Source organism: Bos mutus, chromosome 21, assembly GCF_027580195.1.
Source record: "Bos mutus isolate GX-2022 chromosome 21, NWIPB_WYAK_1.1, whole genome shotgun sequence".
NCBI classification, from domain to species: domain Eukaryota; kingdom Metazoa; phylum Chordata; class Mammalia; order Artiodactyla; family Bovidae; genus Bos; species Bos mutus.
This window is the reverse complement of record NC_091637.1, coordinates 45,789,177-45,811,945: the sequence shown is the minus strand read 5'-3', so window position 1 is coordinate 45,811,945 and position 22,769 is coordinate 45,789,177. Positions and strand designations below refer to the sequence as shown.

The following is a 22,769-nucleotide window of genomic DNA, read 5'->3' as shown; positions in this document are numbered from 1 at the left end:
CTAGTGAGCTATGCCACCCTCAGTCTGATCACCCTTGCCCTGGATGGAGTTACTACCAAATATGTTCTTTCCCCTCCCCGCCCCCCGCCGTCTAGAGCTGACTTAATTTGGAAGTCTGTTTACTGGTCCCGGGAAAAAGGCGAACGGAGCCGTGTCTGCAGACGGGACCGAGACGAACAGGGCCCTGGCCGCTTCTCTCTGTCGGTCACGCGGGGTCCACTCACTCCGTTCCTGGCCGCGAGACTGCTGTAGCTGCAGGAAGCGGCCCTGGAAGGCAATCTGAAGCGTCTCGATAGGGAAAGGGGTGAGCGCTGGGTGCAGTAAAACACCAAATACTGGAGATACACTTTATCCTCACACCCTGTCAGCCTCTGCTTTTGTCCTCTTCAGTCATGGACCTCCCCTAAGTCTCCAGCATCTCTGGCCCCGGGAGCTTCTGGTCTCCGCTAAGAAGAACTCAGCTTTCTGAGGCTGTCCCTAATGGGGAAACTTCCCCACGCGTGGGGGCCGCACAGTTTGCCCCCAGATCCGGGAGAAGCTGAGCGCCGCCAGCTAAGCACCCCATCCATCCCGAGGTCCCGACTGCTGCTGCGGGAAATGGGGGAGATTTTGCAGACGGCATCCCACAACCCCCTTCCTCCTGTTCCCCACCCCCAACCCCGCCATGTAAACACGAGGACTTTCTCGAGAGTCTTGGAGAGCTGCTCTAGAGGCTTCAGGGCCTGAAACCCCAGGCTTGGCTTGTTTGATGTTTAGCATCCCAAAGCGACTGCCCCACCCCCGCCCCAGCCTGGGAGCCCGGAGTTGTGGGTCGGAGAGGCAGGAAAGCAACCCTCTCAGCTGGCCTGGCCGGGCTTAGGGGCGGCGTGAAGACTGGGACAGAGATGCTCTGAACAGGAAAGAAGGGGGGAGCACAGCCTGCCGCCACCCCCCAACAGGGACACAAGCGGGTACAGCTGGAGTCCTCCAGGCCCAGAAGGCGGGAGGGGGCAGGGAATGCGTCAGCAGACCGGACACAGGCTCTGGGACCGGGGCCGGCTCGGTGGGAAGTAACTCGAGGGCCCAGGAGTGAAATCAGAGCCAGGCCGGAGCCGACTCCGCGAGAAACGCTCCCTAACTCCTGGAGGCGGGGGAGGCCCCGCGCGCTCCAGTTCCAAAGGCCTTGCCGGAGGCAGCTCTTCCCACTGCTTAAGGGCTTGGCCTTCCAAGGGATTTGAAATCCTCCCGGGGCGGGGACAGGCCTAGGGCTGGCACTGAGGTGTCCGATTTTGAGACGCCAGGGAAGAAGTCTCAGACGTTAGAGGCCGCACACTCTCAGAGCGCGCTTGCGGGCGTCTGGGCGCGGATGAGGGGCCTTCTCCAGTCGCGAGTGCACAAAAGGTAGCGCCGAGTCTCTTCTGAGGCGACCCGAGCTAAGAGGAAAGGAGAGCGGGGTTTTCTGACTTCCAACTCATTAGGGACCAGGTAAGGTCAATGCTTTCTCTATTATGGCTGTATCTTAAAAGCGGGTCAATTTAAGATAAGGAGCGGGGGAGAATCCAGGATCTGTGTGAACCATGCTGATAAAGACTGACCCCTTTCCTGAACTAAAAGCAAGCCAGGCAGACATTCATTTTCTATAAACAAGAAGAGTTGTGAGAAGCTGCCTTGAATTCTGATCTGATGCCACCAGTCTCTCTAGACATCGCTCTCCCCTCCCCCCAATGATTGGTGTGTGTGTTGGGGGGTGGCAGGGCAAGCCAAGTGATAGAGGATATTATTTGCTGAGAACTAGAAAGCCTGTTGAGAAATGTGAATCTGAGATGATGTGGCTCTTGGGCATGGTTTGCCAGCTGGTTTGTTTCAAATGCTGCTGTCTTTCAGAATGGATGGAAAGCGACAGCCTCGAGTATTGGGAGGGATGAGACTGAATGTGTTCCTTGAGCAGTTCCCTGTTAGAAAATACTGGATACCACCTCCTTCTGGGCCTCCCTGCGTTCTGACTGATGTGCCTGTGGTTGTGCAGATGTATTCTTGTGACTTCAGGCCACCCTCTGTGGGCCTCAGTTTGGGGCTTCCGCCTCAACTTGGAGCACGGAAAGTTTTCTGGTGTCTCTTTGGCAGGTAGCTTCAGGAAAATGTCCTATTCACCAATCACCCTCTGTGGCAAGCCTGTCCGTCCAAGTCGCTGAAGGAACCGGGTGTGGATGGGAGGAGAGGACAGAATGTGTTTACTGAAGGGGAGGACCAGGGTCTGAATGTCATCTCTCCTCCAAGTAGTTGTGTTTCTGAACTTTCCTCGATGATTCTCAAAGAAACAGAGGAGGAGCCAGACTCAGCAACTTGACCGCACAGCTTCTGCCTCCTCTGAAGCCACAGTTGGAGTGGCTGGATGCATTTCTTTCTGACAGTGACCTAATGCCCTACTTGGAGGGCATCTAGACACAGCCCCAGGTTTCTCATTTGATAATGTTTGCCATTAGGTCTCTGCTTCCTAAACGTGTATCATCTTTGTTATTAGTTGAGTTGTAACAAAGTTTTGGAAAGGGTGAGATTTAAATGGACTTTCTTGTTTTATTTCTCTTTTAGTTATTTGCAGGGACATTTCTGCTTGAAATGGAAACTAACATTAAAAAAAAGTCACAGGCAGTAATAGACTTTGTTGAAGAGAGTTCTTTTATCCAATACAATATTTACATCTGACTGTCCATTTGTACGTAGGCTGCATAAGACAACCTGTCTGAAAAAAAAAGACACCTATGTATGTATTATAGATACATATGTACATGTGTATGTATCTTATATATCTATTTTATAGGATCTTCAAAAAGAAAAAATTAGCATAGGATTTTCTTAGTAGGAGATCTTATAGAACTCATTAGATGTAAGAAAGTTGAATGTGTTTACTATCTCAAGGAAGAGGTCACATGAAACTGAGTTTTCCTTAAGAAAATCAAGTAAACAAAAACCCTTGTTAGTTTTTTCCCCACTTTAAATTGGAATATTAATTTATTTTCTTGTCACAGAACTAATTATTTTGGGGGAAAATATTAAAATTTGTCCTTAAAGAAAATGAACTTGTTGCCTGAGACACACAGCTGTAGATGAAACTTCTTGAAGCAATCTACAACAAAAATTGTTGTCATGTGCTTCACCGACATTATCCATAGTAGAAATCGTTAGTATGAACACCGTTGCTAGCTAACAAAAACAGATGGAAACGTTGCTGCCCCTAGTTTGCTGCCTCTAGCAGATCCCCCTCTTCTGGCCTTCACAGAGCACTGGAAATGAGAGGGCAGGTCTGAGTCTGACAACAGAAAGACAAACTTTCCCTCCTCCTGTCCCCCGTTTTGTACATCTTGAACATTTCTGGTAGTCCAGTCTTTGATTGCTACATGGAATTGTCAGTAACACCTGGCTCTCGGTGAAGTGTTAAACTTTACATTTCTAGGGTTTAGGGTGATTGCTGATGATGTCATTTCTACGAAAGATGTCAGGACCTGAGAAGTGTCCTTGGATACCCTTTTCTGTGGAAGAGTCGCCCAGAACGGCTCAGCCTCCACTTTGCCTAGCACCAGTGTTGTTGTGTGAAGGTGTCCAAAGCTCTAGGAAAACGAGTTTATTTGGTCTGTGTGCTACCGATTTACCTGATCTGGGCACACACAAGGCTAGGTGTGTGTGCACGAGCACAGATGTAAAACTGGGAATTACAGTAATGATGTGAAGAGGACTAAGAGCTAGTTCCCGTAAGTTGATTCCTCTACCCCAGGAGACCAAGGCAATGGTTTAACAAATCTGGCTATAGCTGTGTATAGAGAGAACTTCCAAGTTGGGGTTCCCTGAGGTACCCCCAAAGCACCAGATTTCTAAACAGACTTTTTTTTTTTCAGAGGATGCTGAAGCCTAGAGGGTTAAAGCTCTCCCCCTCTGGGGCACTCTGGTGCCTTTAGGTCTGCAAGGCACTGTTTTCTGGGTGGAGTCTAAAGGAGGGTGGGTGGTTCTGGGGAGTGACTGGCTTCTTCCTTCCCAAGAGAGTGTGCTTCAGAAAGAATTGTAACTCTTGCACCACAGGTGTGCACAGAGCATACATCTGTGCCTCTGACCAGGGCAAATAGAAACTGTAGCCAGTTCCTTACTACTCACCAAGCTGCAATAGTCAGTGAAATGTTGATTACTGCTCCCTGGTAGGACTATTGAGGCTGAGGCCAGGGTGTAGTACATTTTGGAAGAGCTATAGTGTATCATACACTACAGCTTTACCCACTACAGTGGGCAAAACTCTGATATCTGACTGCAAATCAAACAAGAGAACCTTTGCAAATACTTAACAAAAGCCAACTCACCTGCAGCCATCATCTAGCACAGGATAGGGAAGGGGTGTAAAGAGAAAATCATTGACATCGATGGTCCCATACAAGGACCACCATGCATCCCTAACAGTTGACATTAACCTTCCTGTATGAACTGTTTTCTATCAACTATAATGTCATGCCAACCTAAAATTAGTTGTTGAAAATTCTCAGCATGGCTGAGTACTTAGATTCTGTTGGTTGGGTGTGTGTGAAAGCTGGGGCTTTGTGTGTTTGTGGTTTTGTTCACTGGTAAGACAAGAGAGGAAGGAGAGGAGACTGAAGGGGAGAGGAGAGGAACAACTGTGCCCAGTGGAAGTGTGTGAGATTCTGTTGGTGTTTGTGACAGCTGAGTCGCCCTGGTTAGAGCTGGTCTTTAGATGGAAGTGTTGGGGCAGGGTGGATGAGTGTGTGGTGTGTCTTGGTATATCTGGTGTTTAGGGGATGATGCTTTTAGTAAGCAGGGCTAAGGAGCAGAATAGGAGATAGTGTGTGTACCATGTCTTTGAGTTGGGCCAGTGACACAAGGGCAACATAATTATCCAGCTTAAACGTGCTCAAACGGCAAAAAGTTGCAAAATAGATCGACCTTCCTGAGAAGAGAGGGAGCCGGTTACAGAGGTCTGCAGCCATCATCCTTTTTTCAATACATTTTAAACAAGAGGATCTAGTGAGTGATTCCGATTCAATACACATAATCAGTTTGCAAGTCTTATTTCCATTTGAAAACAGGGCCATTTGCAATCATAAGAGCCGGACACGCTGAAAGATTCAGAGCGCTTTCTGAGCGGATGATGGGTGACAAAATCTGCAGGCAAGCACTAAATATTTTCTTCTAGTCTCAGACCTTATGCGTCAGCCTTTAGTCCCAATGTATTTTAATCGAATATTCCTGTTGACTATATAGCTTAATTGCTTAGAATATCGAGATTCCATGATGGGGGCGGGGCAGGGAGCCGGCAGGAAAGGTGAGAAAAACCACGTTAGTGCTTTTCCCAAGTGATGGTTAACAATCATTTAGTGAAGAGTACACGGGTAAAAGATTTGATGAAAAATTCAAACTTGTTTTTAAAGGAAGGGCTGCCTGAAGAGGTTGTCGGGGGCTAAGATTCTCGGGTTGGAGCCACGAAGTCCTTCCCGAGCGCGGCGGGGGCGGTGAGCTGCCACCAAAACCCAGGGGCAGGCTCGGCGGCCTCCCAGTCTCACCGCCGGAGACCCGAGCCCCCCCATCCCGACCCAGCGGTTTCGTATTGGTTGTCAGCGGTCTCAGCTAGAAGGGTGGGCACTTAAAATCTCAAGCTGTTTTATGGTCTCTCGTTGTATGAAGTTTTGGTTTCCAGGATCATTTGAAGCAGCAGTCCGCAAACCGCACCCCCACCCCCCGCCCCTTTCCGCCGGCGGCCTCAGCTCTCCCCACCCCCCAGGTCTCCCCTCCAACCCCGGTTGCAAAGCAGCACCCCGCCCACTGCGGCCTCCCCAACCCCCAACGCCCAGCCCAAAGCCCCAATTTCTCCTCCCACCCAGCCTCGCCCCCACCCCCAAGCCTGTGTGACTCTCCACCCGGTTCCTAGCTGGAGACCGGAGCGCCGCCTGCCCACCCGGCCCCCAACCCCTTCTGGAAAGCTCCCCAAGAAGTCTGGTGTGCGGCTGAGAAGAAATTTTCCGTGTATTTTGACCCCAGGTTATATAGTGAATGTATTAGCGTCACTGGGTTACGACGAAGATCCAAACCCTAACCTGAAGGGATTTTTAAAACGATCTCACCGTACAACCTTTTTCTGAACAAGTGAAATCAAACAAAACCAGCGAACTGCTGCTTTCCCTGATGAGTGTTCCTAAGGAAAAGAGATTCCGTCGTCTCTGCCCAGATACCAACATCTAACGAACTTTCTATTAGGCTGAAACTCGGTCTAATAATAGCATGTTTAATGTCGATTCCATTTTTATGTTGCAAGGAGATAATTTATTAACCTCCTCAACATAGTGCCTCTTAGGCAGGCTTTGTGTTTTTAGATGTCCTTGCAAAGCATTTTCGCCTCTGGGAAAATCTCAGGAGAACCCATATAAGGAGGTGTGTGTGTGGCGGGCGGGGGGGTGGGGGCGGGGGTGTGGTGGAGATTCTGTACAGCTCCTGCTGGCTTGCTCAATTTTCTGCAAAACTCATCCTAAAAGCCTGGGTGTTCTCGTTATGCTGTGCTGTGCTTAGCTGCTCAGTCGTGTCCGATTCTTTGCGACCCCACGGACTGTAGCCCACCAGGCTCCTCTGTCCACAGGGGTTCTCCAGGCAAGAATACTGGAGTGTGTTGCCCTGTCCTCCTCCAGGGGAGATGTTCTCTTTAACAGATGTCAAATTATAGGGGCCACACAGATCTAAAGACATCCCACATACACATACCAGCTGTAAACTCTGTAGGTTCCTCCCTACCCCGCCATCTCTCTAGGACTCATTCTGTGGATAAGCAAGAGTGGTCTTCAGGCACGGGTTCACCCTGAGCCAAGGGGTGGGGGGCAGGACAGGCCTCCGACAACAGGGAGCCTCCACACTCCCTATTCTGCAAACCAGAAGGATGGAACTCATACAACTGACAGGAGAGGAGGGTGGGGCTGGACTAGTAGGACTCAGTCTGCTAGGTGTAGGGGAATAGCTCCCTGGAGGAGGGTATGGTAACCCACTCAGGTATTCTTGCCTGGAGAATCCCCATGGACAGAGGAGCCTGGCGGGCTACAGTCCATGGGGTCACAAAGAGTCGACATGACTTGAGTGACTAAGCACAGCACAGGGGAGTAGCTCATCCACCTGAGGGCCTTGGCTGGGTGGTCAGAAGGGAAGCACAGGAATGGCCCTCCGAAGAATCAGAGAGCCAGAGCAGACTCCTGGCCAGAAGTTTCAGCCACCAGACAGCCCCATAGAGATACGCTGACTACAGACCATTTCTAGGAGCCCTGTTCTATGAGTGATAATTCCTTCCCAGCCTCCTGGACCTCCCTGGGGACCAAGCATATGTTTAGAACTGCTGGCCCATCTTCAGCAGCAATCCTAGTCAGGGGAGAAACTTCAGCCTGCCTACTCAGGAAGTTCTGTCCCTGACTCGCAAGGCTGATGTGGGAGACTCTCCTTAGGACCCAAAGATCACCTGCGGAAACATTATATTCTTGTATTTATAGCCCAAAGTGACTTCAATATCTACTTTTCCCTTGTTTCCTTATCCTCCTCGTTTTCTGTTTTTTCATTTCAGTGCCTACATTTTCCTTGCTTACTTGCCCAATTCCAGCCTCATAGATGAAGTTTTACTTCGTAGGCAATCCGGTATCATTTTCCTAATGTCAGTACTAAAAGGAAAAGCAGATAAAGTGGATGTGCTAAGTCATAAAGAATGAAAGCCAGCAAGACCCATATGGGAGGCCAGTTGTGGGGTAAGGACACCAGAGAACCGCCAAGGTCAGCCTATCAGAGGACTAGCGAGAAAAATGAGGAAAGCAAAGAGAAGCAGCAAGCGCCTAGAAATTCAATTAATGTCAGTAGATGGGAAGGAAGGAATACAGCCCCCACCTATGGCATACGTACGCCTAGCCTGGGCAGGCATTGAATGGGCTGAGGAGGGAACAGGTCTGTGTATGGTGTTCCGTCTTTGAGCTGAGGGGTGAATCTAGCAACCTTTTCCTTCCCTGCAGGCATACCTTACGAATGGAGACTTTATTCCAGAGCCAATTAAAGGGCTACGGAGCGGAGGGCCTAGGGACTGGAGTTCGCCTCCCTACTTCAGCCTGGCCAGCTCCGGGCTGTGAACCCCGGGGAGGAGCAAATTCCGAGAGATCTGATGGGGGGCGGGGGGGGGGGTTGCGGGGAAGGGTGGTGGCAGAGGGCGGACCCGCCCGGTGAGGAAATAGTGGCTTCTGGAAACTTCCGTGGAAACATACAAAAATCTTTTCCTTCGCACAAGTGCCCCAGCCCTCCTCCCTGCAGGTGGAGAAGGGACTTGCGAAAAATTGCTTGTCGATGCTTGTCGACCCTGACTGTTGGACAGCGCCCCCTCTCGTCGCTGTCCTTTCGGCGCAGCCTCTAAGGATGCGCCACGCGGAGGGAGTCCCAGCCACCTGGGAGGACCGCAGGGCGGTTCTGCTGTGACTCGGATCCCAGGCCGCCCCGCAACCCTTGCCTTCGGGTTCCGGACCGCTTCCTCTGGTGGAAGGCGGATCCGCATGGGGACGGCCGGTTCCCCGTGACTCCGGAGGACGCGCTGCGGGCAGAACCACTTCTGTGCAGGAGAGCGCTCCCCAGGCTCTACCTTGGCGCGCCCAGGCTCTACCCGCTCGCAGCCCGGGAAGGGGCCAGGGCTGGCCGGGTCGCCGGGGTCTCTGCCCCGCGGGGAAGAGAAGGGAATCCCCCCAACCCTCAGTGACCGACCCGGCATCCCCTCCTCCCCTCGCCCAGCCGGCTTTCGGGCTTCTCCCAGGGCCCTGGATTCCCCGGGGCCCTCCCTTTTTTAAGGGTCTCGCGCACAGTGTGATACATTTGAGCTGAAATATATTAACTCTTTTAACACATCAGCATGATGACACTGTTCGTGAGGACCTCATGTGTTCGGTGACCGCAGAAGGGCACATTTAAGATGCTTCCTGGCCTGTAAGGCACCAGGCCCCTCCGTCCCTTCCCTCCCCCAGCCCTCGAGAGGGACAGAGGAGAGGGACCCAGGCCGAGCGCGGCCGCCCAGTCTTCCCGCGATCGGCGGCCACCACTCGGCCCCAGCGGCCGGAGGCGTGGCGCATCCCGGGCCCCGGCCCCACTGCGGCTCCGCCGTCGGGTTTTTTTCTGCGAATGAAGAGGCATCGCATGCGAGCAAAGGCCGGCCAGCCGGCTCCAGACTCCCAGGTCCTCCCTCCTGGACCTGCGCGCTCTCCCTCTCTCCTCCGTTAATATTCTTCGATAATTTCGGAGGCAAAAACGTCCAACTTTGGGTGGGGATAGGGATTTGTTTCATCTCCTAAAATTCAGAAACGGAGTCTTCAAAAGTCTTAATGCGTATGTGTTTATTATTATTTTTTCTTCTAGCATTCAAATGAATGCGAAGCCACGGATCGAATCCCGTCACTCATTTGGGGTTAGCTTCTACCGATATTTCACACGGAAAACAAAACTGGGTCCCTCTTATTTGTACTCGTCCTTAACCTTTGCAGCAACTGCTGTAGATGCGGCTCTGTCCATTCTCTAATAGATTTTACCAGGGGCTGGTGACAGAGAACTGATTTCTTTTCTATTAGGGTTTAGCACATCTTTGTTGAAGGCCTGTAGAATGACCAGGGATTAGATTTGCATCTCTTAGACGCCCTGTGTGGTCTTTGTGCGAAGCTTGTAACTGTTAAAAATGACTTGTTAGGAAGCGTGTGGGCTCTCATCGCTCTCCTTTTGACAGAATGATTGTGAAATTCAGATTGGCCCTGTAGGATTTAGCCCGCAGATTCCACCTGAACCCTAAGCAATTAGACCCTAATCTCACTGCAATCATATTTGAGTTAGGATTTGTTGCACTTTGTTTACTTCAATTAAAAGCAGTGGAATAATTTTTTTGTTGTTGTTGTTCTTCAGCTTTTAAAGTGAAATCTCCAGGCGAAGAACCCCAGGACTTCTTAGGATCGGTTTTGGTAGTGATGGGAGATTTCTTTTCGGCAAGGTTTCCTCCTAGTCCTCCCACCCGCCCCTCCCCCCATGTAAAAAACTCTTCTTTCTTCCCCTGTGGCCATGCTAATGCCCGGAGCTTCTTCTCAGGGCTGAATTCAGGTCGCCTGGGAAGAACCGCATGGAGATGACTCCCTGATTCCAGGGACGCCCAAACTCTTGGGGCGTCCCCAAGTCCCCGACTGGGCTCTTCCATTCCGCTGGAGCGCGGGGCTTTCCCACCCGCGCCGGTTGGCCTGCTGGTCCCCGCGCGAGCTCCGGGCAGCATGCGCGGGTCGGGTCTGGGGTCTGGCGTCCGGCGTCCGGCTTCCCGAGGTGGAGCCGATGCTTCTAAGGCGCCTGGCGCGACTGCCAGGCGGCGCGGCTACTGCAACCGCCGCGTGGTGCAGAGCGGCTTCTTCACCTCCTCTCCCCCGGGATCCACTGGGGCCCCTCAGCGCCTGGACGTGGGAGAGGGACTGTGGTCTCTTCCGCGACCCGGCTTCCTCCGCCCTCGTACCGGCCCGGCCGGCGTGGGGCCTCGCTGCCTGGCTCCGGCCAGCGTCCAAGCCCGGAGCGCCCCGGGCGGCCTCCAGCCTCTCTCCGGCTGGCTCAGTCCAGAACGCGAGGCTCCGGGCATCCCCTGCCGGGCCGGCAGGATCTCAGCGATTCTCAGGGCATTTCACCCCGCTGCGGTTCCCAGGGTCGCCTGCGGTTACTATCTGTCAGATCAGGTCACCTTAGTAGTAGTTCTTGATCTGTGGTGAGTTTACCGCCTGCATTTATTTATCCGTTGCGACTTCGTCACTCAGATTATCTCATCTGGGAGGCATATACAGTGACTTCGGTTTATCGGGATTTTTGTTTTGATTCACGACCATATATTTGCTCCCAGTGAGTCTGATTCAGTTCCCTAATTGACTGCTTCACCTTTCTCATGCACCCTGGAGCCGGCCAACGTAGGATATAAACAGGAGGAATTTTCTGGTACCTAGACCTCAATGCCATATATCTGCAAAGGGAGCAGGGAGATACCACTTTTGAAACTTTCCAATAAACTTTTTAATGGCAAGTGCTGTCATTTTCACTTGTTGCAGACAAAAAAATTTTTTTTTTTTTAATGTTCTTTGTATTTGATTCCAGTAATGAAGGAAAGCCAGCCTACAGCCTGGCTCTGCTTTTGTAAATAAAACATTTTAAATGAGGAAAAAGTACTTTGCTGAGAGTACTACATAAATGTGAGCAGTGATAGCTAGTTTAAACAAGTAGTTTTCTCTTCTGGTATTTTCTGAGGTGAGTCTATTTTAAACAGTCTCATCTCTTTGGATAATTCTTATAGCCAATTATTCTTAACTTTAGTAAGAATTCTTAAGGGTTCAAAGGAATAAAGGAGATTCTGTCTTGCCTTTGGATGGGGGGAGGTGGGAATGTGGTCTTGGGGTGGGGAGGGAGGGGGAGCCAGACTGTGATAATCTCTTTGAGATCTACCAGAAGTCTTGATCTATTGATTGAGGATCCCTGCTTTAAATGAGACCTGTGTGCAGTTTAGTGCAGTTTTTCATTTGTGAATAGGGACTGTATCAAAATCCTAGGGTGACCATGACAATTGGGTAATCACACACTAGGCATCTTTGCTAATGGAGAGATTCTGTAAATATGTTTCTAGTGAATACACAGCTAACAGTCACAGTGGAAGGGTCAGGTGCCACAAATCATAGATTATTCTGCCAAGGGTTGCCAGCCATCTGAGGTTTGGAAGGACATTAACTGCCTTTGCATTCTCAGAATACTCTCCTCAGTTTGTGATTTCACTTACTTGACCCTACTTCTGTTATTAAAAAGCTGGCAGGCTCAATCAAGGGCAAGCAGGTTGGCTACCTACCCTTCTGGCAGCTCTCCAATATTCCCATTTAGCTGCCAGGAGACAAGGAGAGGAGTGAATCAGTCATGTAATCCCTTAGTAGCTAGAAGGAACTGGGAGAACTTTAGTGGCAGCAGGCAGGTCCATTTCTAAATTCTTCATATATATAATAAATTCCTCTGGGAAAATTCACTTGTAGGAAAGTCAGGGAGGGGAATATTAAGAAGTGACTTAGGTACAGGAACTCTTAAGCAGTTTCCTTGGAAAGTAAGTTGTAAGTGCATTCTTTGATAGCTTCAGTTTTGAAAATTGCCACAGACAGAAATAGGATTTTCGTTACTAACAGGGAGCAATGATCAGGAAAAGTGCCCCTTATCAGATAGTATAGGGGAAATAAATCAAGAGCTTTTAATAAAATTTGGAGAATTATCACTTCCTGTCCATAGAATGAACCTCTGGCTTTTCACATTTGTTTTACCAGAGAAATTGTTGCTAATTTGATAAGATCTAAGTACTCAACTTTCAGAGCAAAGTGAAATTGAAAGATATAAAAATATTTTCTTGCTTTCTTAAATTGAAACAAGCAGGTATTTGGCATATAGGATAATTGCAAAAGCAAAATACATCTCTCTCCTTCTTTCCTTGATGATGTAAAATCTAGGAATATAGCATGAAAGAGTCAAAAGGGTGAAACAAAACTTTCTAGGTTCCCTTTGTCTGCAGGATAGGCCCTTTTCTCATACTTTTACATTGGAAATGACTCTGGGATCTATAACTATCATGATTGACAATAAAAGCCATCACTTTTACTGGTGAATACCATGACCAATCTAGTGGGTCTCCTGGAGAAGGGAATGGCAACCCACTCTAGTATTCTTGCCTAGAGAATTCCATGGACAGAGGAGCCTGGCGGGCTACAGTCAATGGGGTCACACAGAGTTGAACACGACTGAGTGACTTAACACCGTGACAAGTACACTGACTTCATCAATGAAGTCTTCTCCAGGAGATTTACTTATGTGAGAGGACTTGTAGCACTTCTTGAATAGGAATGAAAAGTACAATTCACTGAACTATGAATGTTCAAGATGGCTGGAAAAGTGTAGTTTGGAAGAATATTCTGTTTCTAATATGTCAGGAAATCTTTAGCTGTGAGATATTAAGAAAAACTAATTTTTTTTCAAAATTAGACTGTCATTATATTAGTGTATTCTTAAAGAATGGAGATAGACATTACTCATCTACATTACCAAAGGGGAAAAATATTTAAAAACCAGATGACAGCTTGGTGCCTTATAATTTAAACAATACTGAATGGTGAATAATCTTCCAAGTTCATTTAAGCAGGGATAGGGAGAGAATCTCTATAAAAGTGAATAAAAAAGATCTTATTGTACAGATATGCCTAATCCCCCATTTTATTAGCTTATAATGCAAATCATTACTTGCTTTTGCTACTAAGAGCCATTTTAATGTAATGGATTCATTTCAGAAACCCTCAAGGAAACCAAAGCCTATGTCCATTTATGGGTTTATGAGGAACTTTCAACTGGTCCCAACCAAGTTGGAGACATAGATATATTTTTTCTTGCTTTCTAAGTTAAAAGTTGGAATTTATGCAGATGAGTATTTTCCATATTGACTAACACTTCTTGCCAGAGAAGTTTTTCTTCCAAGAGAACAGATAGCAAGTGGACAAAAGGAAATTTTAAGCTTATGTGATGTGATAACAGTCACAATTCACATTCTTGAATTTAGAGCTGTAGAGCGAAAGCAAAAGTAAAGTCATTCAGTTGTGTCCCACTCTTTGTGACCCCATGGATGGTAACCTAACAGGTTTCTCCATCCATTGGATTCTCCAGGCAAGAATACTGTAGAGGGTTGCCATTTCCTTCTCCAGGGTATCTTCCCAACCCAGAGATCGAAACTTGGTCTCTCACGTTGCGGGCAGACTCTACCAGCTGAGCCACCAGGAAAGTCAAAACAACCATATTCTTTTATTTCATTTTGTATATCTGCTGTTAGTCAACACCTGTGTACATAATAGTTATTCTGGCACATAATAGTTATTGAATAATAATAGTTATTCAATAAGTTTGCTAAATGAATAAATTTATGAAACTATATCCCTGGTTATAATTTTTTCCTGATATATGTAAATGTAAAAATAAAGGACTATTATTAACATTTTTATTTCCTTTTTATAAATGTGAACAGAAAATTGTTAAAATTCTATGTGGGTTTGATTCAGAATGACAGAAAAATGTCCCCATTCTATGCCAGCAAGAGAGAAATCTCTGACTCACATTTCTCTGCCTATTCACAAGAAAACTGTTTTAGGTAATGCTGTAATGTTTAAAACAAACACCACCCCCAAAGCTTAGATGTAACACAAGATGAACCCTAAAAATTAATGACTTGGAAAATCCACAGAGTTAATCTCTTTTTTACATTCCAGCCTTAAACTTTCTATGGCACACCCGCCATTCAAGACTTTTACAATTCTAAAGAGTAGTCATCTTCTGAAGTGGTGAGGAGACCAGAAGGTCACAAATCCTATCATTCGTTAAAGGGTGGGGGTGGGAACTGGCCAGTGTGGTCTCACCTACCAGAAAATAATTCAAGAACTCACTTTGGTTGTTAATATTAATGCCACAGTTCAGTTCAGTTCAGTCGCTCAGTTGTGTCCGACTCTTTGCGACCCCATGAATCGCAGCATGCCAGGCCTCCCTGTCCATCACCAGCTCCCGGAGTTCACCCAGACTCACGTCCATCGAGTCAGTGATGCCATCCAGCCATCTCATCCTCTGTGGTCCCCTTCTCCTCCTGCCCCCAATCCCTCCCAGCATCAGTGTCTTTTCCACTGAGTCAACTCTTTGCATGAGGTGGCCAAAGTACTGGAGTTTCAGTTTTAGCATCATTCCTTCCAAAGAAATCCCAGGGCTGATCTCCTTCAGAATGGAGAGGGCTGCTCTAAGGAAGGTGGTCAAAGACCAGGAGAAATCTGTTATGCAGGCACAATGGCTACTGTTTACTGTGTTCCCAATTTCTAGTCCTTAGTGAGCACCCCTCACATTTGAGTAGTGACTGTAGCTCTGGGGCAGAATGGAACCCTGGAGTGAAGTCAGTGGGGGCAATAATCAAAACATTGGAAGTAGGTTCAGGGTTGGGATGCCCTGTGCCTTTTATTGGCCCAAACAGCTTCTACTGGAGTCGCTCTTCGTTGATTTGGAGTCTGCTCAAGATGTTATACATGTTAAGGGAAGACCATACTGGCACATCCTTCTCTATTTTGAATATGAAGCCTTTTATCAATGAGTGTGAGGGTATTATTTCAAGTGCAAAATATGTGCTTATGTACCAAGGACGTCCCCCACTTCAGCTGAGCAGGCTTGGAGAGGACATTAGTATCTGGACAGCATTTTCTCAGCAAGATGAGGAAGACTGGAAGGAGTTAAACAGTAATAGAACCCTGAATAAGCGGACTCTCAGATTTAAATTCCATTTGTTTCAGACTAAAAATCCTCTTTTAAAGCACTCACTTGGCATGAAGATACTGATATCACTTCCAGTTTTTATCCAAATGAGCATTTTCAGTTTTAGGGGGTGACGGAAAATCCTTCAACTTGTGTTTCTAATAAGAAAAGGAGCCATAAAAGGAACTGTCATTTACCAACTCTTCTATGCCATATCTCGAATATTGGTGACCCACTGTTTACCCAAGAGTTCTCCTCTTGATTCACAGTTAGATAGGAGTTGGTATTTTGTCACCACCTTCATGCCAAAAGTAGCTTTCTATGGTGAGAGGGTGATTATAAAATTGTGCTTAAAACAAACAGTGGATAGAAACCAAAAACAGAGGTTGACGCAAATATCCTGTTTTCAGTGTACATCCAGTTTAGACCTTATATAGAAGAACTAGGTGATTAGTGACAAGAAAAAAATATGGTGGTTTGTTTATTGATTTTTTTCATTCAGTCAGTGAATACTCACTGAGGGCTTACACCAGGCAAAGTACGGCATGGAGAAAAAGCTATGTCTCTGACCTCAAAAACAATGTGTTTGGGGTAACAGTCATGTATTTAGACAGAGTTCAATGTGATGAGTGGAGTAATGTGAGGTCTGTGCAAAAATGCAGGAGAATCCCATGGGAAGAGGCATCTATGTTCAGCAGGAGGAGAAAAAGTAAGACTTGGGCTCACTCTTGAGAAAGAGCAGAGTTTATCAGGCATCGCAGGTGGAAGATACAGCCTGTGCAAAGGCTTGGGGGCAGTGAAGAGCATGTTGTGTTTAGGGAGTCATACCTAGTTTGTATTCCTGAAGCAGAAAGTGTAAGGAGAGTGTCAGGAGTAAAACTGAAGGCATGGTTCTGGCTAAACATTTTGAAGACCCTTGAATGCTAAACTAAGTAATGTAGATTTATCTTGTAGCACACGGAAAGCCATAGAAAAAATTCAGTCATAATGAGTTGTGCATTTTAGAAAGACCATCTTGTCAGTAGACTGGACAATGGATTGGAAGTGGGGACAAATTAGTGACAATGAGACCATATGATAATTGTTTTTACCTGCCTGCTTGGTGTAAGAGTGCTAACAAGAACTACCTTTCATTAAATAGATAGAAATCCTCAAATCCTGGAAAGAATAAAGGCATAAAGATAGCTTCCAAAGAGGCACCTTTGAAAGAAAAATAACTGTTGACACTGGGTAAAGATGGTTGGTTAATTTTGTATGCACTGCATATTCCTTTTAGGGTCAAGGATGCATTGCTCATTGTTTTACTTGGTTGTGTGATTGACATCCACCTGAGCTGCCATTCCTGTTACTGTGCTGAAAGGCTCTATGGTATTATAGACATTGTGCTGCCAATTGTGTCTCCAGTTGTGTTTCCTAGCCTCTGTAGGACCTTGGGGGAGTCACTTTCTTCTCTTAGAGTCTCAGTTTTCTCAGTCATAAAGTGAGGGCACAGTGTAAGTTATTTGTAATGCTACTGAGTTTATATTGTTCTATGACTTGTGACTTTGTTCACACTTATTAACCTCTCCTGCTGTTTATTTCTTCATCTGAATGATTTTTCACAATTTTAAAAGGAACAGAAATATTTGGAAGATAATCCCAGATGTGTTATTTAGGGCAAAATTCTGTTTTTATTTTACTGCATTTAACACAGCTTTCCTCCTAGAAATATCAGGATATTGCTAGCCATTTTGAAACTGTGGACTTTCTGCTCAAATGAATCGCATCTTATCCTCATGTGAACAAAAACATGACTAATCACTTTCAATGTCCACTAGGTTAAGGTAATAATTTAGCTCGATTTTTAGGTTGTGGATTTTCCTTTCCAAAATGATTCTCAGGTCAGATAACTGTATATTCTCAGAAAACTAATGTATGGATAAACCTGTGGCCCTTAAATATTATGAAAATGCACTGCTTCTAGTAATACTTTCCTTATTTTAAATTCTGCATTTCCTTGGAAGCTTCCAGTTATTTAATGATCTTTTTCTTCCCCCACTTAAGGGCCTGTTTACATTAGTAATATATCTTCCAGGGCTCCGGGAGTTCATAGGGTTTATCCCTACCAAACAGCTCAGCACTGTTACTGTGCTCCAGAGACATGCAGGGGGCCCAGGACAAATCAAAATGTTTTTAAATGTATGACATGTGTGAAGTTGATGAAAATTCATGACACTCTCTGTCAGGGCTGCTTGAGCTTAAATCATCAGAGAAAGGTGAGTGTAAAGAATTTTGTTTAATACTTTTAGTTCTGGAATCCTTCCCATTTCTTGCTCACGCTCCCATGTTTTAGTTCTGTTCTATTTAGTAGACTGATTACAAAAATAAAAAAATTAAAAATTAGCAGCATGCTCTAAATTGCTTTTCAGAATTTCCTGCTTAAACCATCACTCAGATGTATAACTTTTAAAGAGGAATTGAAATGTGGTTTGAGAATGTAATCACGTACTATAGAACATGCAAAATACATGTGAAAGACCACACGAGTGGTGTTAATTTAACTGATTATACTTTCTGCTTTCGAAATATTTTCAAATTTATCTTTTAAAATTGAAAAGAAAATATTGCAAGAAAAATTTAACAGATTAAAAAAAAAAAGCCAAAAATGCTTTGGATATTGAGATCAGCTGTTTTTAAGTAAAAATCCATTCAAAGCAAAATAAAAGGCATTGTGTAGTGTGTGCCGGCTAAAACTGAGAACACAAGAGCACTGCAGTTAATTAGAACCAATCAACAGAATGCTTTGCAACATTTCTTACATCAGTGCACCATCTGATCTTCATAATACAAATTTCCCACAGCCTTGATGCAAAAAGGACTAGAAATAAATATTTGAGTCATTAAAATATATGATGTATTTCAGTTGCTCTTTTCAATGAGTATTTTTTATTGCTATGAAAATAAGATTTGAAAATTCCCAAATGTTGACCTGTGTTTTAGGAGGATAATCTTAGTTACTTTTTTTTTTTTAAGCTGGGGGCGTTTGATTTTATATGTGTTTAAACATGAGGAAAAATATTGATTTTGAAAATAACATTTAAAACATGAATTTGAGTTTTTATATGATTTATGTATGATTACTGTACTTGTGAAACGTGACCGGGATTCTCCTGGACTGTTGAGTCATTATTTTATGAATGATTAATTACAAATAATGAAGTACTACATTATGGCTATTTTTATATTAACAGAATGCTGAACTAAGTTAACTGCATTAACATTTATATCATACTATGTCTTAAAAGAATATGCAGTAGTTAACACTGTTATACTTCTACAGTTTACTCAATGCTTGATTCTACTTAGAAGTTTTACTTTTCTTTCATTTATTATACATCAGGAATTGTTCTGCTAGGGCACGAATATTGCTTTTGCTATATTTTCATGAAGTTCATGGTTTGTTCATTATAAACAACATGTGTTTCCCTTTTCTTTTCCCTGTGCGTCCTATGTTTGATTTTACTTTATAATTTTATTTTTTGGGTGTGTGTCCGGCTCTTCGTTGTCTTTTTGCATTAAAGGTAGAACTCCCTCGGGGCCACTGAGGTGCTTCAAAACATTGGTAAGATGGCTTGTTAAAAATGTTTAACTGGAGTCAGAAATATATACGTCTTGACAATGGTGTATAAGTTTTTCTCCCTTATTAAAGGTAATTTGTAAATGTCTAGCAGGTGCCCCTTTTAGAGGCAAAAATAGCTCTGAAACTGGTGCTATTAATAAGAGAATTGTCTTCCAAAGGAGCGGATGATCCCTTCTCCTATGTTTATAAAGTCCAACTCGCTGTCAGCAGTAATTTACTCCTCAGACTGCAGTCATCTCTTGCAGAAAGGAGACATGCTTTAGAAGGATACAGTCCGAGTTTGACTGTTTTTTGGTTTTTGTTTGATTTGTTTCAGTCTCTATACTTTCTCCTATCACATCACACAAGATTTTTTTTTCTCTCTGTTCCCCCCAAAAAGCTTTTTGCTGAATATTTTCTTTCTTGAGCATTCATTATCTATTTCTGTAGAAAGAAAAAAAATAGTTTCAAAGAATTATCTTCTCTTTAAAACTAAATGTTTTTCTTTGTGCTCTTCTTGGTACAGATTTGATCGACCAAGGGTATCTCTTAGCTGAGTTCTCTCCAGGAAATTTACTCTTTCTACTGCTTTACAGAGACAGATAGCTTTGATGAGAAATACTTTAGAATGCTTATCTTACAAGTACAAGAAAAGACTATGTTAGGATGTAAATTTTTTTCTGACTATAGAGCCTATTCAATGCATAGCAATATTTGTGTTTACATTTTAAAAATCTGATCTATTTGCTTGTCAGCTTTGGAGCATTCGCTGCAAATGTTCACTGCTCCATGAAAAGCAGTTTCAATAAATAACAGCCTGAAATGGGCTCCGTTGCAGTTAATTTGATTTATAGGAATTAGAATAATAATACTCTAAAACGCATATTAAAATAACTCTGCTTATCTCTAACATTGTTATTTCTTAAAGCAAACAATTTAGATAGAAACGTCATTTGATAAAAATAATTGGTTCACGTAAAATGGGACTCACATTCTTTTGCCAGACTCAGCAGCTACTCTTCAGTGGTACTTCATTAGACGCGATTCTCATTCATCTTGAAGTCTTAAGAAAAGAGCCACCTTCTTTATTTTTAAAAATTATTTTTTTAAAAGTAAACAAATGCAGGGAAGATGGAATAAAATTTCTAACAGAATTTACTTACTGTTATTCAATTCTTTAAACATTTTCCTAGGGGACAGGAATGTCATATGTTTAGTTTCAGGACAAAGGCACCTTTTTAAATGACGAGCTTTAAGAAAATCTATAAAGAAGTTTGTTTAATAGAAAGTAGGCTAACTAAACTTTTGGTTATAAAAATTATCTACATTACAAAATTAGAAAATAACTAATATCTAATGAACTTTAGAACTAATGTAAGGTTAATCTTTAATAAAGAGTATCCTTAAAAAAAAAATAAAAGCAGTTACAAGCAACTTCTAGAATTCATTTTGGGTAACATGTCCAGAGACACATTGTTTTATTGTTTTTCTTTGGTTTTCTATGGTAAAGCTGATTAAAGTTGGGAGTTAAGAAAATCTATATAACTTGAGAATGTTTTCAGGTAGTGGTTTTATGCAGGGCTAGTGTTATGCAGTTTAAAACCAAAACCTTAGAGTCATATAACATTAATTAACTCATTTATTAATTGTGGATTATTATTACTGCTATTATTATTTTGCCTGAGAAATGACCAAACTATATACAAGCCAGGAATTAATTCAGGTTCTTGGCAATGGTTTAAAGTTTCTTTAATAGATTAGAAATTAATTAAAAGCCCCTTGTATGTGATTCATTAATATTCATATTTATATTTTGAGACTCAAATGAATTTAAAAATTGAAGATCGTTAAATGATTTTAGCTACATGTTGTGTTATGGCAAAAATATATATTGTAAGGTTTTTCATTTAAGAGAGTATTTACATTTATGTTGCTTTTTAATAGAAAGTTGCTAAATGTAAAAACATTTGTTAATATGTTTTATTTGTTAATGAAAATGATTTCATAGACATTAATAAATCTTCACTTTCTTGACTACTTTCTAACATTTTAAATTTATTTTAGAATACAGATATTTATTTTTAAAGGGATAAGTAAATATATTTAGAATTCTCATTCACTTCAGTGAAAGAGAGTTTAAAATCTCCAACAGGATAGTGAACTTTTTACTGGGATTCAGTTTGACTGTCTTGTATATGATTTGACAGAAGTAGCTAGTGAAATCTAACCAAAACCAGAAATCAACTGAGAGTATAGTCAAGAAGGAAAAAGGAAGACTTGGAGGAAATGATATTTTCCCATCAGTGGATAGGCATGCATACATTAAAGGCATAAAAGCCAGCAGGCGGAGAAACAAAAGCTGTATACTGAGGATTCTGCAAGTCTGAATTAACCACATGGAAAAAAAAAATGAAATCATTCTGCTTAAACTTGTTCACTAATAAAAGGAGAATCGCTTTTGTTAAATATGCTTGGTGTGATTATCAAGCAAAATTTTTTTCTCCCAGACATCTATGAATAAAACATGTGTTTGAGCACTAGGTAAACAAACAATAAATGGATGAGTTCAGTTGCAACATAATAACATTTTATTTAGAAAACATATATAATCATATTTGTATTGGCAATCCAAATTTAATGACTTCTTTCAGTAAAATTAAAGTGCCTCACAAATAACATCTTATACATAAGGACTGCTTATTCTTTGCCCATCTTTTTTCTATTTTTCCAAAGAAACAGATTTTGAAGGTCTCTGCTGAACCCTGTATAGACCAGATGAAGTGTGATTTCTCAGGAAAAAATGTTCTTTTGAATCATCTTAATTTTAGGTTACAGATGCTGTAAAAATAAATTTTAGAATACATTTCTAGGGCTGAGAGAGAAAATGTTCTCAAGTCTAATGTGGCTTGGGCTGCTTTGAACAAGGCTCTGTGTGTAGCTGAACCACAGCCTTTGGCTTATTAGCCGTTTCATTAACACAACATCTTCTGTAAACTATGAATGAGAAGAAACCATTTACAATAAGGAAAGCAAACAACAGAATGAATTTCCTCTGTTGGTGTTTTATAAGACTGTTAAACAGAAAATGGAGGGAAGAACTCTCTTTAGACGATATCACTTAATTAAGTAAAGCATCCTAATCAGAGTCCCCTCCAATTGTAATGACTGTAGGGAGTCAAGTACATTTCTGTCTATATTAGAGTATCTAACTGCAATGATTTATTGATATTTATTTTAGAAGTACAACACAAAAGCAATAAAACAGGAGAAGCAGGGAGAAGGGAGCTATTGCTTACTGCAGTTACAATCAGAGCACTTCAGCAGAATTCCTGATTTTCTTGTGGGAGGTTTTCCTTTCTAAAATAAGAGCACATTTTTAGATGAGAATGTTCTTTTCCCGCATTTGACTTCTATTCCAAATATTCACTGTGACGTTTCTTTGTCCACTGGGTGAATCATTGATTCACTTTCTTCTCTGCAAGAATCACTGCAAATGAGTGGATGAGCACCTGCTGTTTTCTGCAGTGACATTCCTGGATTGCATTCTACACTGATTTTAGACTTAAAATACAGCTTCTCTGTATGAGAGAGATTTGAGGCAGGAGAGTCAATACACTGGATAGTCAGACAGACATTGGCTGCCCTCCAAGCTGCACACAGCATAAACCTGTTTATCTGCCGCATTTCACAAATCTCAAAAACACATGAATAATCAGGCAAGCAACTGGATAAGTGATTCACACTAGGGAATCTAACCAATATTCTGATGAGAGGGTCCTATGATGCTAAGACATTGGGGCAAATAGACTTATATTGTAGAAGTTGCACATAATAAACTTGATTAGTGGTTCAA

The 22,769-nt window shown here is 43.5% G+C and overlaps 1 long non-coding RNA gene across 8 annotated transcripts in view; it reads left to right on the top strand.

Moving 5' to 3' along the window:
- Window positions 1-746: 746 nt before the first annotated feature.
- Window positions 747-22,769, top strand: part of LOC138984435 (uncharacterized) — a 48,127-nt gene continuing 26,104 nt past the window's right edge. For 2 of the 8 annotated variants that reach the window (XR_011461718.1, XR_011461722.1), the window contains exon 1: window positions 747-1,464. This is a non-coding gene — a long non-coding RNA (uncharacterized lncRNA). Of the gene's footprint in view, window positions 1,465-17,392; window positions 17,574-18,878; window positions 18,920-22,769 lie in introns of all 8 variants that reach the window. The other 6 variants (XR_011461720.1, XR_011461721.1, XR_011461717.1 and 3 more) reach the window with 5 other exon arrangements.